The sequence below is a fragment of the Rousettus aegyptiacus genome, unplaced genomic scaffold (assembly GCF_014176215.1).
Source record: "Rousettus aegyptiacus isolate mRouAeg1 unplaced genomic scaffold, mRouAeg1.p scaffold_m13_p_1, whole genome shotgun sequence".
NCBI lineage: Eukaryota > Metazoa > Chordata > Mammalia > Chiroptera > Pteropodidae > Rousettus > Rousettus aegyptiacus.
In genome coordinates this window covers 115653718-115676388 of record NW_023416284.1, presented here as the reverse complement: position 1 = coordinate 115676388, position 22671 = coordinate 115653718, and the positions used below count along the sequence as shown (strand labels likewise).

General features: G+C 32.1%; 1 pseudogene; it reads left to right on the top strand.

Annotated features, from left to right (window-relative positions):
* The first annotated feature begins 1753 nt into the window (after window positions 1-1753).
* On the top strand, window positions 1754-1872 carry LOC118607039 (annotated as a pseudogene).
* The last annotated feature ends 20799 nt before the right edge of the window (window positions 1873-22671 follow it).

Sequence of the window (22671 nt, the reverse complement as noted above, 5' to 3'; positions counted from 1 at the left end):
GCATTTTATTGTGAATTTCTTTTTATTTTAATCTCTCCTCACAGATTAGTAAATAAATGACTCATGTGCAGGCTATTAGAGATACCATGTAGATGTGCTAACTATGTGCCCTTGAAAAGAGCAGAGAGAAACTTTTATAAAGAATAATATACACATAAAAATTTCAACAGAATTGACAAAGAAACATATTATCTACACCTTGGTTGACAATGATACATGATACATGAAATTTGAAAGAAACAGAAAAGCCATGAGTAACTACTCAGAATTTTATGCAACAACTCTATGACATGTAATGATGCTGAGAAGCCAGGAGCCACTACTAAGTGGAACCTAGTAGTTAGAAGATAATAGCTATGATAAATGATAAAATGGGAAGACAGTGGAGTGAACTGAAGGAGGGTACTCTGTGCAAATTTTTACTTTCTGTTAACAAGAATATACAGAGAGAGGCAATACATTGAAAATATTTTTTAAAAATAGTATTAATACATATTTTGGATAGTAGAAATAACTACAAGTATAGTGAAAGATGATTCCAAATCTAAAAAAAAATCTTATGAATCAGAGTTAGAATCGGATTTTTGAAAATTAGTTATACAATTCACAGCTACTACAATCCTGGTCCAATTTTACTGGCTTCAGGTTTTAGAACTAAGATTAGCATAAACCCTATGTGATTATGAAGAGATGCTGTTTTCTACTCTGTTTTTAAGTGCGGGTTCTCTAGTCTCACCCTAAAGTAATGCCTCTTAATACCACTTTGCTCAGGTCTTTACCTGCATAGACAGAGGTGTGAAAGACAGTGAGGATGAGTAAATATTTCTACTACTACTTCAGAAGCCCTCCCAACCCACTTTAAAAATTGACTCTACAATAATTAATTTGTATTCTTATACCTCCTCTCCATAAACCTCGTTATATGGTTTATGCTTCAGGCCACATCTGTATATATACACTTTTAACCTGCTTTTTAAAAAAATCTTTTCTAAGTCATATAGCTAGAGTAATTTGATTATAGAATATTTTATAATGGGTGGAGTACTATGGGATTGGGCTGCCAATTTTTTTAAATAATTGTATTAGAACTTTTCTACTTATTATTGAATGAATTGGATTCAAAAGGCTGTGATGCAGAAATTGGTTTTATTTCATCTTATCAGTGACTTTCAAAGGTGCTCAATTAGATCTCTCTGCCCTACACATGGGCATCATTCCATGCAAATTTCAGAGCTTTTTTTGTTCACTTTTAGGTATTAAGAAACAATTCCATTTTTATATAATTTTAACTATTATAGCTCTCATTCAATTTAATGCCTTTTTTTTTTTTTTTCTCTTCACACAGCCTGACTCACACTTGGCAGATGACAGTGTGGGGAGTGGAATAAGGATTAGAGAATAATGACAAAGTTTTATATAATAACAAAGCTAATGGTATATTATGCTAGCTTCTGGAAACTCTTCCTGGCAAATTTTCATATAATGCCTCAAAACATACAAGTTACTTTGGTTTATACTTTGCGGATAAGTGACTTGTTTTTGTACTGTTGTCCAAATGAATGATAATTCTTGTTTTAGGACCTCCTCTTTAAATTCTGTAATTAGTGGGACATCTTGCAAAGATTTATTGTTGGAATGAATTCACTCAAGATTACAGAGCTTGCAGGCAGATTCCCTTCGAGATTACCTCCAACCCAGCTCCTCATCATATACACATATAAAGCAGCCAAAGTCTAGAAGTGATAGTTGATCAGCCTATGGCCATGCTACCCTGTACAAGACCAAACTCATCTGATCTTGGAAGCTAAGCAGGGTTGAACCTGGTTAGTACTTGAATGGAAGACCACCTAGGAAGACCAGGTGCTGTAGGCTTAAAAAATAAATAAATAAATAATAAAAGAAAAGAAAGTTGATCATAGCTGAACATCAGAGACGAATGCACTTATCATTGCACCTTTAGATTTCACTGAAGAGTGTCAGACACCAGTTCCTGCATTGGTGAAAAATCAAAAGAAACATATAAAAACTCATTTGATCTCTTGAAGTCAGCTGACTTGAAATAGTAGTGGGCAAGACGGGTGGAGGAAGCACAACACATAGAAAACTCCCTTCGAATAATTCTCTAACAATTCTCTCTTCAAATTTGTTTCCTGCCTTCCCAGATATATCACCTATGGTGGGAGTGAGCTAAATTTCCACTCCCTTAGCAAGACTTCTATTTGAAATTTGGGGTAAACTTTTCACCTATTGTTCCCAATTCTCATCTAAATTGAGATAATAGTAAAAGTTTATTTAACATCTAATTATGTATTTAAGGATTATTTCTTAGCCACTTAAAATAGGAAATAGTGATGGTGATAAAGTATGAGTTATTAAGAAAACATAATATAAAGATACTTATAGTATTTTTTAAAGTGTCATAAAGGTGAACTGGATGACAGGATAAGTGATTGGAGGTAAATTAACTAATTTGGTTATTGACAGATCCATGAATATTCAAGGACATATTTAATTCTAATTTGTCTGAAGAAAAGCGCTAAAATTCAGAAAAAAAAATAGGAAAGATTTCTAAATTTCAACCAATACTTCATATTGAATATTTGTGCTTAATATTTAATATTAATGTGGTTCCTCACTAAATAGTATTATTAAAAGTATTCATACATATCATTCAAATATTTGAGGTTAATACAATCACCCTTCTTTGTGGTGTTTAAGAAATATAATATTCTTAAAACTGTGAAATAATAATAGCAAATAATATATCCTTTGTATGTTGGAAAGTAATGTGATCTTTCAAAGACAGGAGAATATTGGCATGTAACAACCAGGAAAACTGTATAAGATACTAAATTTTTGATATCCACTAACATTCACAGCTTGATATTTTAGAAGTTGCACAACAACTGTTAATCTTCCTGCAAAACTATTAGGGAAAGATCTAAGTACTTCGTGTTTTATATTTTGTAAAACCATATCTTTGGTAGCTACTGACAGTGGGTGATGAGAACTTCATTTCACCTTCAAATCTAGAGTACTCAATTTAGACCAGAAGATAGAAATTTTAATCCACAAATATGTCAATTTCAGTAGTGAAATTAGAGGAAATATTAAGATAACTGAACTAATGCAGATTAAATGCAATCTAATAACAATACTGCAAACATAGAAAATCTAGAACCCCATCTAAATTATCTCTAAATATTAGAGCCCCATCTAAATTATCTCTAAATATATTATACATGCATGTTCCTTAAAACTTTAACATATAAAGAAGGATAAAATGAAGTCACTTGGAAGAATATTATCAGAAATATAAATATTTCCAAAGATAAGTATTCTCAATATTAAGAATAATAGGTAAAGCTGAACTAGTTCATGGCTAGTTTTTATTTCATTATTTTGCATCTATAGATGAACTTATAAATTTTTGATGGAACCATTCATCATTTATAAAAGGCAAATGAAAAGTTCTTAGGTTGTCTTTCCTAAATATAAAATATTTCCTAAATACAAAAATCCTAAATATATTTTTAGTTTCTTGGAAATCTCTAAATGATTAATCTGAACTGATCATTTCTTTCTAGATGTATTTTATGTTCATAAGACTATATTAGCTGTCATGGATTAGGAGGAAAGCATTTGATTTGATGACCTCAGAATATTTCCAGTCCTATATTGTTGGTTATATCACTATCTGGTCTTATTTATGATCACTAAATTCTCTTAAACTGTCAATTCCCCTACCTTTGATAGGGAGCAGTATCCTCATCACTGTAATTCTTCAAGGGATATGTTTATTGCAGGAAATACTCTATACTGATACATTCTTAATTGAAAATTAAGCTGTGGATCTTAAATTCCTTTCATATATCCTTTGCTAATGTGCTAAACTAGACAATGTAAGTTTCCAGGAATGATGATCAACATTTATCCCAAGAGCTCAATAAAGACAGGCTTAAGTAGCTTGTTCCACTTTATGAAGTTGGCCCCTTGCCTTGCCTTGATTCTATTTGACCTTCCCAAGTGTGAAGGAGGAAATTACCTCCCAAATGAGATATAGAAAATAGAAGTATGCAAGAGCAAAAAGCAAAATGAGATAAATAGATGGTGCACTGCCCAGTTGTTTTTATAAACTGTGTTTATCAATTAAAATTCCAGTACCCGTGACAGTGCACTAACTACATTTAGTATAGAGAACATCATTTTGTTGCTCATTTATAGCAGAGATCTCCCCCTAGGGATGAATTAGGGGAGGGGATCTATGAGTTTTATCTGAAACAGTGACTTTTATATGTCTTTTGGATAATATTCTGTTTTAAGAATCTGATGAAAAAGTCATGAACATACTGTACACAAAGTCACGAATATAGCTATCTATCCAAAAGAATATTACTCAACAAAAAGAGAAAGGGTTTAGTGATGGAACAATATAAATTAACCTAAAAAACATTATGCTGACTAGATATGAAAAAATACATAGTGTATAATTCTATTTATATGCAACTGGAAAAATTAAGCTATAATGACAGATAATAGGTCAGCAGTTTCCTTGGCCAAACACTGAGATAACTGCACAGAGATAGAAGAAACTTTCCAAAATGAAAATTTATACATATTGATTATGATGCTAATTACACAGGAGCATTTGTTTTTTTTTTTGGTTAAACCTCATTTTAATGTATATAAATTAAACTTCAATACATTGTACTGTTTTTAAAATGACATACCTCAAAATGGTGAATTCAATTCTGGGGCTTCACAGACCTCATGAACTCCTTCAATATATCTTATTAATATTTTTGACTCCTATTTGGGTAATATAAGATAATGTAAAAAAAAGAGTAAAAAACCAGATAGAATTAGATTTTGAAGGGTCACAGTAAGTTCAAATTTGCTTTAAAAGAGAGTAAAGAGACATAAATACTTTACATAGAATTGAAATGTACGCTGAATTTTTGTGTTCATTGTTTGTGCAAGATTGTGTCCAAAGAAAGATAATTCTGGAGTTAGTTTTAAAAATTATCATTTACTTTGAGCAATTGATCCTTTGCATATATTTTCTGATATTCTGATAAATGCTAAAAGAAATTGATACCATACACGTATGTAAAATAAATAAAAGCAGGGAGTGAACAAGTGGTTTTAGATGTGTTCTTAAGAATGTGGTATACACACACACACACACACACGCACACACACATCATGGAATGCTATTCAGCCATAAGAAAACATGAAATATTGCCATTTGCGACAAGTTGGATGGACCTTGAGAACATCATGCTAAGTGAAATAAGTCAGCTAGAAAAAGTCAAGAACCATATAATTAATTTCACTCATATTTCGAATATAAAACTAAAAGCAACAAACAAGACAGACAAAATCTTATAGACATAGAAAAAATATAGTAGTTACCAAAGGGAAAGGGGGGATGCAATGTCCAAAAGGGTAAAGGGTGTCAACTATATGATGACAGAAGGAGATTTTGACTTTGAGTGGTGAGAACACACTATAATATACGTGTATTGTATTACAGAATTATTTTATACTTGAAATCTATATCATTTTATTAACAAATGTTGCCCCAATACATTTAATAAAATTTAAAAAAAAAAAAGAAATGCTGGAGTTAAGAGGAGTCAGCTAGATCCTCCATTTTGTTATGGGAACTGAGAGAAGATGGCCTGTATTGTTCTGGAAAGCAGACAGCGCAGAGTATAGGGGACGAGCTTGAGGAGAGTAATATAGGTTTGCAGCAGGTGCTTAGAAAAATTGGAAAGGGATAATGGGAAAAAAAAAGAAAGAAAGAAAGAAAGAGAGGTCTAAATGGTGGCAAAGACAATCCATTTATGCTGGAAATCATAGATTTGTGTCAGCATCAATCTAAAAAGTTGCATTTTTTTTTTTTTTATTCCAATGGTTTGAGTAGCCCAGGAGGTGAATATATCTACAGCTGGATTAAGAAAGAGGTGGGATTTTGAAGGTCAGTGTATTTTAAGAATGAGGAGCTAACCTTGCTTGAGGAAGTGAAATCAGGGCTACTGACCTTAGGATCTCTACTGATTAGGAAAAGAAGAAAATTCAGAGGGAGGGGACTGATAAACTGGGGAAAAAGAGACGCATCAAGGGACAGGTGTCCTGAGGAGGCAAAGAAAAGGGTATGTAAGAGCTCTGGATGGGGAGAATGCTGTAGACAAAGAGAGGCATATTTGGTTTTAAAAATTTTAGAAGTATAGCAGTGTGCAGTCTTAGAGAGTTTAACTTTATCATCTTCTGAGGCTGGAAGTGAGCCTCAGGGCTTTCAATTGAATCAGGAACAGAATTGGTGGAAATGACCTACTTACTAACTTGCCAGACAGAGATATGGAATTTGATAGGAAAAAAATTACTTACCTAGAAAATTTACTTTATCAGGATTAACCACGAATAGGACATAAGAGATAAAAGTTGCAGGGAGAGTGAAGGAGAAAAGACCAGAGTGAATAAGTTATTGTGTTTTGTTTTCTGGTTCATCTAATTTACATTCCCTGTCATTTCTATTCAAACTTCTAATTACCTCCATCTATCTAACTTACATTGCCAGGCAAGAGGGCCTGCTCTCAACTGGGTGATTTTTTTTTTTCACTGCTTTAAAAGCAGTTAAATTTCCTGTCCAAAGCCATATTGTTTGTGATATAGAGAACATTTGTTTTCTCAGTAAAAATTCTTAGCAGATCCCCCATCAGTTTGTGATTCAATAGTGAAAATGTGTGATTTTTAGTACCTACAGAGAATCTGTTTATCTTTATCACTGGCTCACTCTGGTCAGGTTTCTTTCATGAACTCCAGCAGTGGCCATGGGAACAATAAGAAAACAGGGTAAAAGCACTTCTTCATAGCTAGTTTCCTGGGATCTCAGGGACTTTATTTTTGTGTTATACAAATTATAATCCCAAAATAAAATGCTAGTATTAATTTAAATATCTAACTCAAAGAGTTTTCATTTAGATTATTTAAAAATAAATCATTAATAAAGCATGATAAGACCGTGTAGTGCATTTTCATAAATACCAAACTGCTCAAAATACTTGGGAGAGTTCAGTGGAGAATATTCAATACACGAACCATCATATACATAGTTCCACAGTAATTTACTCAAAAAGTTCTAAGTTGATCCTAAATGAACATTTGAGATAAGTTGTATTTTATAAGGAAAATTTCGTTTATTATGTGTCATGTCAAAAATCACAAAGGTGCCAAATTATGGTGACTGGATTGTTGGCTTCAAACCTAATGCATTTTCTATTAAAATCTGCCATCTTCCTGAGAAAATTTCTGAGCACAAGTTGATAAGAACCAAGTTATAGAGAATGAGAAGGATGGATTATGAACAAAGATTTTGTTCTTTCAACATTTTTCTATTGAGCGTCTGTGGTGTGCCGAGGCTGCTCGAGGAACTGGGATCACAAAGGTAAATGAGAAACAGCTTTTGCTGTCATAACGGTTATATATTAAAGCTGCCTGAATTATATAAATATATATTTAAAGGACAATTAGACAAGATATAAATGTGACTAAATTGTCAAGTAAATGTTCTGAACTTCAGGAAAAGTGTGATTATTTTAGTCTGGAATGGTCATATATGTAGAGAAAAGTGATGCTGAGTAATCATCATAGTCAATAGAGGAGGCAGAGCCAAGTCATCTGTAGCTTTTGAGGGTGGTTCTTTCCTGTTATATCCTGAAAGTCAGGAGAATTTTAAAGACAGAGTATGACAAGCAAAGAATCAAAACTGAGGTATGAGATTAGATCTCCGAAGAGTAATACATTCTACTGTGGGATCCCAAACTGTACATGCTTACAGCATTCAGGCAGATCCAAATGTATCTAAGGGAAGAGAGATGGACTAGTTAATGTGACCCATGGCAAATTGGAAAGCACATAAGCTACCTAAAAAAACACTCACTACTCAGCTCAGCTAATTTTACTATATAAAAGGATGTATTCTCAGATACTTTTATTATTAAAGAGAGTGTTGGGAGCAGGTCGTTGAGAGGCCGTGACTGCTGGATGAGCTGAGAATTGGACCCAAGCATTTGGAGGCTCCTCATGCTCGGTCCCTCCCACTGTTTCCCCAGTGAGAGCCAGTTTCAAGGATGCAAGCAGCTTTGAGAGAGCTATTGTTAAGAATATATGTACTAAATGAGTGATTAAACCCTGTTAAGGCCTCTATAAGAACCTTTAAGATTCTGGCTAGAGGGTGCTGAGATCTATACGTCTTGTGACAACTGAAGAGAAGCCATTTGTATATATTTCCTTGCTTCTTAAACCTGCCGTCTACCAATCTGAACTGGTGTGTCTTTTTCTCCATTTCTTCTTGCCCTCTGTGTCTGAAGGCTATTTTCAGATTTCGTGAGGGGAACTCCCGAATTTGTGAACCAACAAAGTGATACAAAATTAAGATTTTCAAGTAAAGATCTCTGAATTTGTAATTTTTCACACAATTTAAGTGTGTACTAAAACTGTGTAAGCCGTAAATATGCCTGCAGGACAGATATAATCTAAGGATGTCTGATTTGTGCTCTGTGGCCTGAAAGAAAAAGCATTTACAGGATTATGAATTTGAAGGCTCAGGACCTTCCCCTGGTTGCCTCTGGCCTGCTTCGTAATGTACAATAACTTTAAGGCTCTTTGCTTCCATTTACTCAACAGAGCAATAAGACTGGTATCTAACATCTTGTAGCTTAGAGTTGTTATGAGGGCCAAATGAGATAATGTTGAATGGGATCTGAAAGGTTCAAAATGCTGCTGAGAAATACTTTTATTATTTACAGAAATGATTTATGAAGCATGACAAGGATTTATTGCTGATCAAAAAATAATGTATTGTTTCTGTGTTGTCAATTCTGTTTTCAGCCTGAAGAATTGTTTGTTTTATTGTTTTCATAAGAAGCTATTATCACTTGAAGTGTGTAAAATATCACTGGGAAAACACAATTTATCACTTGGCCAGACTCAATAGGAAGCAGTTTAATGTGTTCATTTAACAAGTGTTATTTAGGTTTTAGAACTTGGAAGCGCTGCTGGATAACCTGAGATTGAGGATAATTTTGATATGATTCATACCTTACTGGTCTTCTTCATTATTGCTTGAAACTAAACTGAATTTTAGGAAGTATCTGAATCATACAGTAGTGCTGTTAAGTAAGTGAATAAACAGAAATGAGAGATGGTTGGACAGTTTAAATACCAGCTTATGGAGAGGGGGATGAAATTGGGACCACTGTGTCCAAAGAGATGTAGTAAAATTGGGCTTGGTTTGGACAATTGCCAATACCGAAGGATTAAACTCGCACACATGATCTAGCTCTACAGAAGTTTGCAGCTGATCCTCAAGGGAGGTTCAGTTCCATGGAAAACATCCATGTAGAGCTGAGTGCCATTTGCATCTGATGACATGGATAGTAGATTCTAGTAGCCATACCTTTTAAGTGACTGGAATCAGTTCACTGATCACTGATCACATCTATTTGAATTTTTAACTGAGACGTAATTTAATAATATAAAATGAATGTGTTTTAAGGGTACCACTTTATGAGTTTTTAAAAATATCAGCTGTGTCAGTCCATACATGAATTAATGCATTGAACTTTTCCAGCACTCCAGCAAGTTACTTGATGTCCCTTCCATGTGAACTCTTCTCTTTAAAGACAACTACTATTCTGGGTGTATAACCACAAAATATTTTTGCTTCTTCTAGAACTTTGTACAAAGGAATCACACCCTGTGTACTGTTTTTGGATTTGGCTTCTTCTATTCAATATGTTTTTAAGATCCATGCACCCATGTTGTTCAGCATATCAGCAGTGAATTCCTTTTCATTACTGTCTCCCCCTCTCTCTCTCACCTCCCCCGCCTCTCTTTTGGTTAGTCTGTTTTATCACAATTTTTTGAATTTTTGGCTTCATTGATTTTTCTATTATTTAGTCATATTCTATTGTATTGATTTCCTCTCTTATTTCTATTATTTCCTTCTTTCTATTTATTTTAGATTGTGCTAAATAAAACCAGAGCTGGACAGTGATTTAAGTGGTAAAAACAGATTTTATTAAGAAACTATTGCAATAGAGGTATTGAACTGGGCTTGATCCAAATATAGCAAGGACAAATCAGGGTTTATAGTTAAGGAACAGGGAGAGGGTCAGTAGATGGACAATTACTAAAAGGTAACATCAGGGAAAATGGAGAATTCTGGCTAAATCAGCTTGACAAGATTCTTTCTTAAAGCAGGCCAGGATGAACAAATATCATCTGGATGGTGGTAGGAGAAGAAAATATTAGTTAGATATTGAATGTAGGGGATTCTTTCTAAAATAGCTTAACAAGATTCTTGCAAAAATTGGGCAATGCAGACCCAACAAGGATGAGAACCAAAGCCCAAAGTTAAAGCCTAGTTGAGAAGAGGCATTAGAGAAGCCTGGCTAAAATTTGGTCAAGAATGGTGTCTTTGTCAGTTGAATTTACTATGACTCTGGTTTCTTGAGATTAAGTGCAAATCTTTTATTTTACAATTTTTTTCTTTTCTAACATAACTATTTCAGCAATAAATTTCCCTCTAAGACTACTTTGGCAGCATTCCACAAGTTTTAATAGGCTGTGTATTCATTATCATTCAGTTTGAAATATTTTCTAATTTCCCTTGTGATTTCTTCTTTGTTCATGGGTTATTTGGAAGTGTGCTGCTTAATTTTAAAATGCTTGGGGATTTCCTAGGTATTTTTAAAATCAATTTTCAGTTTAATACTGCTGGGGTCAGATAAAATGCTTTGCATGATTTTAATGCTTTGGAATTTATTGAGACTTATTTATGACCTAACATATGGTCTGTCTTGCTGAACATTCATGTATTCTTGAAATGAATGAGCATTTTGAAGTTACTGGCTATAGTGTTCCATATAAAAAATTATATCAAGTTGTTGATATTATTGTTTATTTACATTATAGCCTTAATAATATTTGACTAGCGTTTCAATCACAAAGACAGGGTGATAAAATTTCCAGGTATGATTGTGAATTTACCTATTTCTCCTGTTGGTTATGTCAATATTTAATTTCTATATTTTGAATCACTGTTATGACGTACACACCTACTTAATTCATGTTGAATTGACACTTTTGTCACTCAGAAATTAATCTTTTTATCCTGGTAATACATTTCTGTAAATGCCTATTGTCAACGTGGTATTAACATGACCATACCAGCTTTCTTATATAGGTTTTTCCTGGCATATTATTTGTTCCATCTTTCTACTTTCAACTTATTTGTTTTTATATTTAAAATCTATCTATCATAAAACACATAAAATTGGATCTTGTTATTGTATTCATTAGATAATCTTTGCCCTTTAAGTGTTTAACATAATGGTTGATGTACTATTTGTTTTCTACTTGTCCCTGTGATTGTTGTTTCTACATTTCTTCATTTTCTGTCATTAGGTTAATGAAGCATTTTTTATATACAATTTTTGTTTTATATTGATTTTAGCTATACCATTTTACTTATTTTTTAGTTGCTATAGACATATCTTACTTCGAATTAATATGCAATGTAAGTATTTTAAAACAGTTTAGTACCATTTATACTTATCCCGTCTGTTGCGCTATTGTTGTTATGTTTTGCTTCTGCATATATTATAAACCCTAAATGTACATTTGTTACTTTTGCTTTGAACCAGCAATTTACTTTTAATGGATTTAATAAAAGAAAAGATAAACTATTTTATATATTTACCGTTTTCAGTTTTCTTCCTTTTTTCCTATCAATCTGTAATTTTAGGTTGTCTCATTTCCCTTTAGCTTGAAAATTCTTTTTATCTTCTTTTCTGAGAGATTTTGTTGACACCAAATTCTCTCAGCTTTCATAATTTAAAAATGCCTTTATTTTTTATTTTTGAAACATATTTTTTTGTCAGATATAAAATTCCAGGTTGACTTGTTTTCCTTTCACACTTTACAGATGCTATTCATTGTATTTTGATTCTATCTTTTTCTGATGAAAGATCAGAAGCCATTTATATTTTATCTTTATTCTTAAAGGTTTTAAAATTTGTCTTTATATTTCAGCTATTTGACTAGGATATGCCTCCATGCAGTGTTCATTGTATTCACATTTTGGAGTTTACTGAGTTCCCTATATATTTGGCTTACTAATTTGTTCAAATTTAAAAATATTAGTACAAATTATTTTATAATTTCTTATTGTACTTTAAAAATTGAGGTATAATTGACATATGACATTGTATTTAAGTATACAACATGTTCACTTGACACATTTATATATTACAATATGATTACCACCGAAGTGTTAACAAACATCTCCATCATGTTGTATAATTATCATTTTGGTTTTTTTTTTTGTGGTGAAACCATTTAAGATCTAGCCTCTCAGCAATTTTGAATTGTATAATAAAGTATTGTTAACTATAATCACAATGCTATGCAGTAAATCCGCAGAACTTATGCATCTTTTATTTATAAACTATCACCCTATGACCAACATCTCCCCAGGTCCCCCATCACCCAACCTCTGATAGCTACCATTTTACTCTGTTTAAACTTTTTAAAGATTCTGTATATAAGGAAAATCATATAATACTTGTTTTTCTTTGTTCATCTTATCTAACTTAGCTCATAAATGTCATTTAAAAATTTTTCTGCCTCATTTTCTCTCTTTTGGAGATTCTAATTAATTTATATTAAGACTTCTTGACACCATTTCACAGGTTATTTTTCTTTTTCACTTTATGTGTGCATGTATCTTTTTTTAAATGTATTTCTCCAAAGTTTTACTAAACTTCATTCTTTTGGGTTTAATTTATTTTTAATACCATCTTTTTTTTTTAATTTTATATACTGCATAGAGTCTTTTAGATAGTTTAAAAATCTTCTGTAAATTTCTCAATTTCTTCTCCTATTTATTATGTTATATATATCTTTATCTATAGTCTTTGACATATTTATCACAATTTTAAAATTTGTATCTGCTAATTTTAAGATTTGATTTAACTATGGATCTTAGCTACTGACTCACTTTTCTCTTAACTATTGACTATATTTTACAGTTTATTTTCATTCTGTGTCTTTTTCTGAAAAGTTTTGTGCTTTATAAAAGTAGTTAAATTAATAGTGGATTACTTGTAAACTTGAAGCTTTAAAAAAAAACACAAAACATTATTTATGTATCTCTATTGGTTTTCCAATAGTTCTAGGGACAATCTCTAAGACTAGGGATATTTGCTTTATTCTTAATGGATGCCCCTTTTGAGATTTCATTGTAAATCTTATAATATAATTCAATTTCCTCAAACTCTGCGAGTATCAAACTCCAAACTCTGTCTTAGGTGTAGAAGCCATATTAAAATCTCTGCTATGTATAGATTTCTTATTGAGTTATTTGGAATTTCATCCATGTATGTTCAATTCAGGACTAAGCCAAAAATGTTAGAGAAATTTAAAATTATATTTTGGGGCTTCCACTTCAGTGATCGTCTTCTTTCTAGGATTCCATCTTCCATAATATTTATGATTAATCTGGGAATCCCAAACTCAGTCTTGCATTCCCAGGTAATATAACTCTAATTCAGTAAGTCCTCCTGGGAAGAGCTAGATATCAAACTTATTTTAAGGGTATAATTCCTTGTAGATTCTTCCCACTTTGGATCGTTTTACATGTCTAGAAACAGTGTGTATATGTGTATATATGCGTACATGAGTGTGTATGTATATCTCAGTTATATCCAAAATTTATAATTGCTATCTAAAGATTGATTGTCTAATACAGGATACTTCACTTTATAACCAGAAGCAGAATATTTTACACTCTCATTCTCCACTTAACTTCAGAGTCTATTTTTTTATTCTATTAAAATTTTAAGAGGATAGGATAATGATGACATGCTTCCCTCCTTTCAAAAATAAAATAACTTATTTGTAGCACTTTGTATTCTCCAACTTTGTTTCTCTACTATGGCTGTGGTAAAAACAAAACAAAACAAACAAACAAACAAAAATGATCATATAAATACAGATTATAAATTTTACCTCAAAGGCAAGGAAAATAAAAGCAAAAATAAATGAATGGGACTACATTAAACTAAAAAACTTCTACACAGCAAAAGAAACCATCAACAAGCTAAAGAGACAACAATTCAAATGGGAAAATATGTTTGCAAGCAAATTAAGCCCTCCAATAAGGGCCTAATTTCCAAAATATAAAAAGAACTCATACAACTCAATAACAACAACAACAACAACAAAACAAACAATTGAATTAAAAAATGGTCAGAGGACCTGAACAGATATTTCTCCCTAGAGGACATACAAATGACCAACAATCATGAAGACATGCTGCACATCACTAGCTATTGAGGAAATTCAAATCAAAACCACAATGAGATATCATCTCACACCTGTTAGAATAGCTGTTATCAACAGGACCAAGAAATAACAAGTGTTGAAGAGGATGCGGAGAAAAAAGAACCCTCAAACATTGCTAGTGGGACTGCAAATTGGTACAGCCACTATGGAAAATAGTATGGAGGTTCCTCAAAAAACTAAGAATTGACCTACCATGTGATCCAGCAATCCCTCTACGGGGTATTTACCACAAGGACTTGAAAACTCATATTCGAAAAGATATTTGCACACCAATGTTCATAACAGCATTATTCATGGTGACCGGGACATGGAAACAATCAAAGTACCCTGCAATAGAGGATTCACTAAAGAAGCTGTGATACATATATACAATGGAATATTAGCCATAAGAAGAGATGAAATATATCCATTTGCAACAACATGGATGGACCTCGAGATAATCATGCTAAACAAGTCAGACAGAAAAAGTTGAAAACCACATGATATCACTTATAGATATGATATAAAAGCAACAAGCAAACAGGACAAACAAGCAGAGACTCATGAACATGGACAATAGACTAATGGTTACCAGAAGGTAGGGAGGGAGGGGGAAGAGGAGAGCTAAATGGAGTAAAAAAGGGTCAAATATCTGAAGACAGAAAGAAATCTAACTATGGGAGGGCACCACACAAAGCAATATATATATATATATATATATATATATATATATATATATATATATATTAACCAATGTCATCATAATATGTTATATTATGTTAACCAATATATACGTTAACCAATGTCATCATAATAAAAATAAATAAGTAAATAAATTTTTAAAAAATTTAAAAATAAAATAAAAAAGAAATAAATGCAGATTCCTACAGAAAATTCTAGCCCTTTAAATCTTTGTTATTTATTGACAGTAAATATTTGAGTACTTACTTTGTTCTAGGCACTGTTATGAATGCTAGCACTACCACAATGAATGAAGAAAATTTCAGCCACTTTGTATGCTTATAGTGGAGCCATATAATCGATGTGACTAGTAAAATTTATATCATCTTTGATACTAATTGAGGATTGAGAAGAATTAAATAGAAAAGGGATTATAAGTAATGTTCTGTGAAAGGTTATAATTTAGTTTATATATCGTTGGATAATACAATCTATTACCACAAAATATAATAACATAGATTATTTCTATATGAACACCTACTACCTCACTTTTTAGAAATTAACACCTTCTTACATTACTCACCAGGTATTTTATACATTCTTCAGCTCACTGGCCCAGGTGTGCATATACTGAGATCCCTCTGATCATGCTTAATCTTCTGGTCTCTTATTTTTCTGCTGCCATAGGTAATGCAGCTGAAACCCTTGAAATAACCCCTCTTTATTGATCAGAGCTCCAAGAGAAATCTGCTAGTGCTCCAAAATATGGATTATATCTTTATTTCCTAATAGTCATGTGCCTTTCAAATTCTGGCCTGATGGGTCAGAATCACTGTTTTTCTTTAAAAAAAAAAAAATTGAATTACACGCCTGTTTCCAAAGATGTAAATAATACAATAATGGGCAAGGGACAGGAAAGAAGAAAGAGTCAGGATGGTGTCATGTATGTGTGTAAGTGTGTATCTTCCATTCTGATGCATTCTGAGCCTGCTTGACCATTTTACTTTCTCCAATCTCCAACCTACATAATTGTGTCTGGGGTTTGTATAACTCCTATCATTTTGAAGAAAATAGTACATTTTGAGAGAATATTATTTTAGATCGATTTTAACCTCTTTTTATAACTAATTGTTTAATGCAGCTAAATTATTTCCTAATTCTGTCGATACCTGTGCTACAGCTGCTTATTAATGCGTATGAGAAAGATTTTGGCTTTTGAAGGGCAAACTATTTTTTATTCCTTCAAAGTCTTTTATACCATAGTTTCTTTCTGTGCCACATTAACTAAAAACACAGGCGATTTAAAACATATTTTTGCTATACCTTTCCATTGTGCCATTTGTCAAATTCTAGAAGGATTCCAAGATTTTTTCTTCTTTCTTTCTGGTGTAAGACTAAGAATGAATTAGAATTTAGAACAAATACAATCATTCTCTAAGAATGTTATCAAAGTTCAATAGATAGATAGAGATAGATATAGATATATTATGTGGACCATTCTTTCTCCATGTACTCATTATTAAGTTTAATTACCCCAGTTCTTATACTTTTAATTTATGTGCTTCCCTTACTTCTTGGTGGTTGGGCAAGTCAGAAGCTATAAGCTTCATAGGTCTCTAGCTCCTTAAATACCCCTAACACTTCACCCCCATACTTTATGACAGCAATCTTTTGATGAATTATCTGCCTAATAATTTTTTTTTCTATTAGCACATCTGTAATTGGAGGTAAAAGGACAGGGGTAGGACATAAATAAAGACGCCTATCCCAAGAAAAATGAATCATAAATTGTCTACTCAATATGAGCAATCCTGTTTCTTTATGCCAGTCTTTGATAGGCATTTGGCTCACATCCAACCAATGAAATGTTAAAGGAAATTTGCTGAGAGCATTGCTATGATGGATTTTTCTCTCACTAATAAAAAGAAGCATAGAAAGAGAAGGATTTTTTGCATCCATCATCTTTGTTGCTGCTTAGGAAACTATTCTGTGAGGATGTGATGCTTCACACTGCAGGTAAGATTAGCATAGATTTGATGAAAACATTTAAAAAGACAGAGGAACTTTGATCTTTGATGATATAATTAAACTACTAACCCAACTCTTGAATTGAATTTTTCAGGACATTTTGTGATATAAGAAACAATATGACTTTCTCGATTATGACACCGTTTGTTAAAAATCATAAATAAGAAGGCATCCTACCTGAGACAGAGGAACTAAGAAAAGCTAGTCATTTCAATCATAGAAAATATATTAAAACAAACAAACAAACAAACAAACAAAAAATGCTACCCTTTTGTCTCCACTTCCTTGTGGCTAGTGGGCTTGACTTTTTATATGGTTATAGTAGTGTGTTTTCAGATTTGGGTTTAGGGAAAAACTACTATCTGAAAACTTTAAGATCATTGCAGAGTAGTTCAGAGAGCTAGATAGAGATATGGAAGACTGACAGAGCTATCAAATGTGGAGCTTTTAAGAAGAAATGAAAACATTTGGGCAGATTAATGGTGATTAAAACTGAAAGTGAATGAGCTGGAAAGTGGTACTGTCAAGAGTCCACTTGTCTATTATGAAATCTGCTAAAGTCAAGAAGAGATTTGAAGAGAGAGAGGTAGAATGGCGATAACTAAGTGACCAACCTCATTACTAAAAGATAGAGTTCTAGACTTTTAATATAAAATACATACCTTACACAATATTTATTTTTAAACATATTCCTAATAGAGACAACTTTGGTGAAATTTTTCATGCAACGAGTTACTGGAATGTTTTCTTTCACATGACATTATTCCAGAAAAGCTGATGATTACCTAAAAATGTAAATTACTCATTGATAATCAATTCAAATAATTTAAAGTTATCATTGGTACCATACTATATTATATCAGTGTTTAAAATCTAAATTAAAGGATCCTGCAGCAGGTAATATATTAATTTTTCTACTATCAAGAGTGATTTCTTGTCAAATTCTGAATTTTTATTATAGTAGAGCTTTCAATCCTTTTTTTCAACTAATTTGTGTGTTTTTGTTTTTGTTTTTGGTCTGTACTTCTTAGTGAAAGCACAAGCACAATGAATGTATGTAAATGCCTTAGGATATTCCTCCTGTCCTATTCTTGAGTTAGATTTATGCCCTAGTTGGGAAACAAATTGTTTTTCTTGAACTAGTAGCCTTTAGGGTTGTAGGTTAATTAGCGTTTCTGTCATGTCCTAAAATCCCCACCTGGGAAAAATCCTGAGCTACCCTGGATAGAACTCTTTGTAAAACTCTATGCTGGAATAACAACAAGAGATCATTCTTTTCTTGCATCTGAAACTAGAAAAAAGTCCCGTGAGTGACAACAGTGGGGATTACTTTGTCCTCCTGAGTACCTCTGCTCTTTGACAAATGACGTTTGTATAGTAATCTGATCTGGTTAGTCCTACATACACAAGTCTACTTGTATTCCTTTATGGAATATATATGCCAATACAAAAATATATGTTTAAAAAATATATCATTTCTCTTAAGTTTAAATTAAAAATAATTGGTATGCTAGTTGGAAAAGAAAATTTTATTTTAAAATATCCTAGAACTATTTGCTTTATAAAATAAAGACTTTTACGTTGAAATGATTTAGTTGTAAAGGACTTCTTTCTGAAGACATTAGAAATGTAAAGAAATAGTATTTTTTAACCATTTAAAATTACTATTCAGTGATTCATTAAGCAAATACATTATTTATTTCTTATATTTCCAGTATAGACTAAATATGAGTTTTAACATATACAAGGATATCTTTATGTTTGTGTTAGATTTTTTTCCCCCAGTGCATTACTAACAAATAATGCATTTTAAAAGCTGTAGCTAAATCTATTGTTTACTGGATATAAATCTGTTTGACTCTTAGATGGTTGAAGAATTATAAATGGAGATAGGATTTAAATATCATCTTATTTCAATTGACTGAGAGAGGAATTAAATTGGCCCTACTGAGTAATGTTGATCATCTAGTATCTTTGACCTTTTTTACATATCATGCTTAGAGGAAGAAGGAAAAAAAAATTGAATTGGTAATGGGAATTGCATAGTATGAAATTTAGTATCTAAGTAAATAACTATATTTTAAAAAATTGATTTTAATTAAAAACAAAATAACTTACTAAAATGTCTTGTGTTTTTTTTTTTCCAGATAAATATAAATACTATGTGTTTAATATACCTTCCAAATAGATTTGGTGACTAGATTTGGTTGTTATACACCATACAGATAGTAAATTAAGCTCAGAGATATCCTACCTTTGTCACACTTTGCCCACCACACACATGCTGAACTCTATTTTTATGCCAACAAATGGCATCAATTTCTAGCTCTATGCACAACAGATATGGCCAGAGGACACCTAATGAGATTGAGGGGGGGGGGGAGGGATGGAAATGATGAAGTAGAGAACTAAATTCGAGATTAAATGAATTCTAAAATACAAAAGCCAATGATGGTGAATAAACTGCCTCATGAGGAGAAGTGAGGAGAACCAGACTTTATAAATCTAGTATTATGGAGATCTGTTGATTTTTGTCTATCAATGCTGTTCTTCCTCCTCATAATAGAACTACATTTTGTAATTGAGAACTCATTTTCTCAATAAGGGGAGGTTTAAAATTGTGTCATGATAAACATAGTGCCTTATCAGAGTACTGAATAAACAAGCCAAGGCAGGCCAATATGTTTACTTTATCTTCCTGGCTAAGGTAATTGTCTCAGAGATGGGCAAATGACCCAAGCCAAGCCATTAGTGTCTTTTATGAAACTTTACTGTTGGACTTCCCAGAAAGATGGTCTTTATACTGAGATTGTGAAAGAGATAGAATATGAATTTAGGTTTGGTTGTGGCCATTTTGCCAGTTATAGGGAGAACAATTATGTCTGGTATCTACCAAGGTTGTAAATAATATCTGAGCTCCTAAGCACTTCAGATAGTCTTTTATTTAACAGACTGTACTTTGTCAATGATTTTTGCTCAGCTTTTTTAATGGAGTGCACTTAATATCATTGATTATTTGACTAGTATAAAATTATATTCTTTCAGCTCAGTTTGTTTCATATTTACTACATCCTTAAATGTTATTCCAGCAAAACTTTCTCTCATATCACAATAAGAGCAGCTTCAGTCAATCTCTTCAAAGACATGGGGATATGGAACACAAATATATTACAATGGTACTTTTCTGACAATTTAGCTCCCACATCTACATCATTAGATATTTAAAATTTCAATATCTGGATTAATTAACAGTAGTTGCTATAGATCACAACTTTTATGTAGCTTTAAATAAGTTATCACTCTAATTTTAGTTTCATTATTGTAAATCACAGATAATAATAGTTATTACCTTATGCAAATATTAAATGAGACGATATATGTAAAGCTGTTATCATCCTGCCTAAGCTAGAGGAACTACTCAGTAAACATTACATTCGATAATCTATTTCTCCTTCTTCCCTTTGTAAGCCATCAACGTTATTATCAGCAAAAGTGTTATATTTAAAAGGACTATATGAAGGAGAGCACCTGTCACATGCATTTTATTGAACATCGTTGTCCTTATTCACCTTTTCAGCATTACAATTTTTTATGGCATTCTTGAAACTTTCACTTTGGAAAGAATGCATATGGGAATATAAGGAAGAAAGAAGGAAACTGAGGAGTTGATGTCTCTCATTCTTCACAACACAATAGGAAACATTCTTGGGATCAGTGATGTACATGACAGAGGATCAGCTTAGTTGACTGTATGCATTGGTCTTAAAAGGTGTAGGGTATTCTAAGCCGTTGAATTCAATAGGACTAGGGCTTATATAAAACAATTGATGTGTGTGCATCTGTGTATGAGAGGGTGGGGTTCTGCCTGCCTTTCTGTCTGTGTATAGATGTATTGGAGTGGAAAATTAATCCAGCCAGCATTGTTTTAAATACTACAGATTTCTATGACTGTGTCTTCTTTACCATTGAATAAAATCGTATGGCAGCTTTGCATTGTTGGTGCTTGTTTCCAGTTTACCCCAAAATCAAAGATTATAAGAATGAACTCTGATAATAGAGAGCTAGAAAATAATTCTGAACCATTGAATCAAGGTGGCACAAATTCAAAGGTAAGGGGTGAGGAAATTTAGAAATTAAGAACAGGTACAAATGTGGAGTAGTTCTCCTTCTTCATTTCATACTCTTTTACTACTTTACTCTTTTAAAATTATTTTATTTTTCTCATTTTCTTATCTTCTCCTTAGTCTTTTATTATCTTCTTTTGTTGCTTTTATCTCAACATTCATTCTTTTTGTCTTTTTTCAGCCTAATTCGCTGCTATCATTTCTGACCTACAACTCAAATCTTTGATGAAAATCAGAAAATCAAGTAAATCGTATAAAGTAAACACACACTGTATAAAGAGAGACTCTTCATGGTTTATTTTATTTTAGTTTGAACTTTTTATTTATATATTGTAAAAAAATAGAATATTACTTAATAAATTTTACACATGCTTAAAGGAAAATAAATATAATTGTTTAGATCCCATAACTCAGTTACTATATTAGATTTCTAAAAATAAATATTAAATAAATAAATAAATAATAGCAAAGCCACCCATGTCTTATCTATTTGTGAGGGAAAACAATGGCTAAATATTTCATTGCATAGAAGTTTGGAGAGAATCAATAGGATGTGTGTTATGCGCATGTATCTGGAGAGAAAGAGAAAGAGAGATGTTTACTTGAAATAATTGACTCACATGATTATATAAATAAGCAGGCTAGCAAATTAGAAATTTGTAGATTAGTTAGGTAACCTGGATATCCAAGGAAGAGTCCATATTGTAGTCCAAAGCTTATCTAGAGGCAGAACTCCTTTTTCTTAGAAGAATATCAGTCTTTTTCTCATAAGATGTTCAACTGATTGGATGAAGTCATCTACCTCATGAAGTGTAATTTGCTCTAGTCAAAGTCTACTGATTTAAATGTTATTCACATATAAAAGGGATACCTTTACAGTAGCATCTTTGTCGCTTTTTGATTAAACATCTAGGCACTATAACCTAGTCAAGTTGACACGTAAAATTAAGCACCACAAATGCACCACTTGTCAGTTTGGCACCCACACACATCTCCTTAAACCATACTTAATAAAGACAATAGCAAGGTAATAATTTGGCCTAATATGATAAAACTATCCTTCATTCAACTGAAAACAAACTAATTGTTTTCCAAATATAGGGTACAAAGTCACTCTTCTCCTTGATATCTTGTAATTTAAATACTGTGAGATAAAGTTAACCATACATAAAATTATGATGTGAAATTAATTCATTTTATGTTATATGTTAATGGGATAAGAAAAAATAAAACAAAATTTTTTTATACACAAAGACATGTTTATAACAAAATAAGAAATACTTATAACAGTTACTACTCCTTTCTGTACTTTACAACATGATCATAGCTCTGATATTTATAACTACCTTTTCCACTATCCATTTTGTATTTCCTTTGTTCTCAGCAAGCACCTCAGCTAATCATGACTTTTTATCCTTTGGATTGACCCAAATTTTCATTCCTG